Here is a 4,173-nt window from a genome sequence, read left to right as displayed (position 1 = left end):
CTGCTGCATGTGGGCCGGGGGCAACGGGCAGCCCCGGAAAATCATGTGTGGAAGGTGCTAGTCAATAGGGTCCCGTGTTTGGAAAATATTAGTCGATAGTCTCTTTAAAGACTGCCAGTGTCCAAAAGCCCTTCAGAGATGAACGCTCCCAGGGCCAGCCCGATAGGAGAAGACTGCTCATTTCACCTTGATTCTATTTATTTGCTATTGTTTTAATGAGATGTTCATCCCCTCGATTCTATTTATTGCTATTGTTCTTGTCTGTCCGTCTCCCCCGATTAGACTGTGAGCCCGTCAAAGGGCAGGGACTGTCTCTATCTGTTACCGATTTGTACATTCCAAGTGCTTAGTACAGTGCTCTGCACATAGTAAGCGCTCAATAAATACTATTGAATGAATGAATGAACTGTTGCTAGAGAAGCAGCGTGGCTCAGTGGAAAGAGCCCGGGCTGGGAGTCAGAGGTCACGGGTTCAAATCCCGGCTCCACCGCTTGCCAGCTGGGTGACTTTGGGCATGTCACTTAACTTTTCTGTGCCTCAGTTACCTCATCTGTAAAACGGGGATTAAAACTGTGAGCCCCACATGGGACGACCTGATCACCTTGTATCCCCCCAGCGCTTATAACAGTGCTTGGCACATAGTAAGCACTTAACAAATACCACCATTATTATTAGTACTTGCGGGCAGGCCTCTGAACCTCCACCCCCAAAACCGTCTCTGGTGTGGGCGAGAGAGGAAGGCGACTCCACTCGGCACTTCCTGTAAGAATGGCAGGTTGAGCTGCTGAAACTCACCCAACTACTCTCCTCATAGAGGAAGGGTGCAGTCTCCCAGCCAGGCAGCCCCACCGCCATCGTCGTCGTTATCATCATGATTATCGTCACTGTGATTTTCTTAGCCGCCACTGTGCTGTACTGGGCGTCTGCTGGGTTCACAGCCGTGTCCTCTGTGTTACCGCCTTCAGAGCCCTGTTCTGAGCTCCTGTTGGGCATAACACCCTCCTGAATGCCTACTGTGAGTGGAAGTTTGTACCGGTGGGCAAGTCACTTGACTTGTCTGTTTCTCAGTTTACCCAGTTGTAAAATGGAGATTAAACAGCTGTTCTCTTTTCCCCCTTAGACTGAATCTCAGGTAGGACAGGAACCGTGTCCAACCCGATGGTACTGTATCTACCCCGGTGCTTAGCACAGTATGTGGCACCTAATAAACATTTAGTAAAGGTTATCATTATTGTTACTTTATTATTGGAGGCAAGTTTCCTCCAAGAGGCCTTCCCTGACTAAGCCCCCCTTTCCTCTGGTGTACAGAGCACTGAACTGAATGCCTACTATGAGCAGAACACTATACTTGACGTCTACGCCGGGTAGAGCCTGTACCAGGGGTTGGCGGTGTAGTCTGTGGTGTGCGGAGTACTGTATAAGATACCAGAAGTAATAATAATAATAATATTACTTGTTAAGCATTTACAAAATGCTAAGAAGTGTTCTAAGCACTGGGGTAGATATAATAATACTAATAATGGTATTTGTAAAGTGCTTACTATGTGCCAGGCACTGTTCTAAGCGCTGGGGTAGATACAGGATAATTGGGTTGGACACAGTCCCCATCCCACATGGGGCTCACAGTCTTAATCCCCATTTTGCAGATGAGGGAACTGAGGCACAGAGAAGCAAAGTGACTTGTCTAAGGTCATTCAGCACTCAAGCGGTAGAGCTGGGATTAGAACCCAGGTCCTTCTGACTCTCACGCTGCTCTATCCATTGCTTCTCTAAATAGACTGTGAGCTCCATGTGGGACATGAACTGTGTCCAACCTGATTATCTTGCAGTCTAACCCAGCTCTTAGTAATAATAATAATTGCGGCATTTAAGCGCTTACTGTGTGCCAGGCACTGTACTAAGCACTGGGGTGGATACAAGCAAATCGGGTTGGACACAGTCCCTGTCCCACACGGGGCTCACAGTCTCAATCCCCATTTTCCCCATTTGAGGCACAGAGAAGTGACGGGACTTGCCCAGGGTCCCACAGCAGACAGGTGGCAGAACCGTGATTAGAACCCATGACCTCCTGACTCCACGGCCCGTGCTCTATCCACTGCGCCACGCTGCTTCTCTACAGTACCTGGCACAAAGTAAGCACTTAACAAAAAACAAAAAACAATCATTGTTCCTACTACTGTGATTACTCCTAAACTCTCAATCAAGAGGAGCCTGAAATTCTGCTTCTCTAACCACAGCTGGCTACTGACTTTTGTTTTTATTTTGTGCATCGTATATTTGTCCCCATCCCTTATGTTGCTACAATGCTTCATTTCGTTGCTCCCAATAAGTCTGTCCCCAATCCTCTCCTCCAAGGCCAACACGTGTCTAATTCCCCCCGTGTACTCTTTCCTTCTGCCCATAGTATGCACTTGATAAATACTATCACTACTACTGGTCCTCTCCTGGGCAGAACAGTGTACTGAGTGCCTCCTGGATGCAGAAAATTGTATTTTTTAAGCACTCACTAGGTGCCAGGCACTGTACTAAGCACCGGGGTAGGCACAGGTTAAAACTGTTCTTGGTGTCTACTGTGTGCAGAGCATTGTACAGTTTCCCAGCGTAGACACACTCAAGATGAAAACGGAAACTTCTAAGACTGTCCCTTGGTACTCATGCCACCCCAGCCTTTCGAGATACCTCCTTTCTCACCAACAATGCCAAAAGCAAAAGTGTCCTCATCTGCAAAATGGAAATAACTCTATATTTCTTATTCAGTGGCATTTGCTAAGTGCTTACCGTGTGCCAGGTACTGTTCTAAGTACTGGGGTAGATATAAGATAACCAGGTTGGACACAGTCTCTGTTCCTCATAAGACTCAGAGTCTTAATCCCCAATTTACAGATGAGATACGTTGAGGTACAGAGAAGTTAAATGACTTGTCCAAGGTCACACAGCAGACAAATGGCAGATTCAGGATTAGAACCCTGGTCCTCTTATTCTCAGGCCCATTTCTTTCCTCTAGGCCATGCTGCTTTTCTATTTCTGCTTATATCTGCCTCCCAAAGGCAGGAAGAGAAAGCCCTTCAGGCATTTTAATGTCTTTTTTTTAATTCTCATTGTTACTGTTACAGGAGAATGAAGTCCAGAGGCTATGTGTTAAAGGAATAGAGGAAGGAGGGACCTTCCAGTGATTTAAGGGTTTTCGATCAGCAATGACTGTGGATTACAATAATAGCAACTGTAGTATTTCTTAATGCTTACTATATGTCAAACACTGCACTACAAAGCACTGTGATAGATATAATCCAATCAGGTCAGACTTAATCCTGCCCCACATCAGGCTGAGAGCCTAAGGAGGAGAGAGAAGACTTATTTAATCCCATTTAGAGATGAGGAAACTGAGGCAAAGAGAAGTTAAATGACTTGCTCAAGGTCATACAACATGTAAACTGCAGAGCTGGGATTAGAACTCAGTTCTCCTGATTCCCAGACATGTGCTTTTTACAGTAGGCCACACTGCTTCTCCACGAGGGAAAAAATACATCAGCCCATGAATTCTGACCAACCTGTTCAAAAAGGCCAATGTTTCCCATCAGGAAAAAGAAGGAAGAATTCAATTTAGCAGGGCAACTAGCCTCTCCCTGCACCCTCCAAACCAATCGCTTGGCAAATCATCACTGCGGAGTAGTGGCCTGGACTCTTGTCGGTCTAGGAGCACAGGCACATAGATTGGAAATGGAAAGAAAATTCCTAGGATTTTTTTTCTCACAGAACTGTGACCCTGTGGGAAAAATCCCTGAGTTTCAATTAAAAAGTTAAGCCGGTGAGAAGATTACCTTCAAATGTGGTGGCCCCCGAATGAGGATCAGTCACTGACAATATCAGGAGATTCCAGAGGGTCTTTTTTCTTTTATTTAATGGCAATTGTTAAGCACTTACTAGGTTCCAAGCACTGTTCTAAGCACTGGAGTAGATGCAAGTTCATTCATTCAATCAATCGTATTTATTGAGTACCCACTATGTGCAGAGCACTATACTAAGCGCTTGGGAAAGTACAATATAACAGTAAACAGACACGTTCCCGGCCCCCAACAAACCCCAACAATTAGGTTGGATAGAGTCCCTGTCCCACATAGGGTTCACAATCTAAATAGGAGGGAGAATAGTTGAGGAAACTGAGGCACAGAAAAG

The sequence above is a fragment of the Ornithorhynchus anatinus genome, chromosome 1, assembly GCF_004115215.2.
Source record: "Ornithorhynchus anatinus isolate Pmale09 chromosome 1, mOrnAna1.pri.v4, whole genome shotgun sequence".
Taxonomy (NCBI): Eukaryota; Metazoa; Chordata; class Mammalia; order Monotremata; family Ornithorhynchidae; genus Ornithorhynchus; species Ornithorhynchus anatinus.
Note: the sequence above shows the minus strand (reverse complement) of the source record.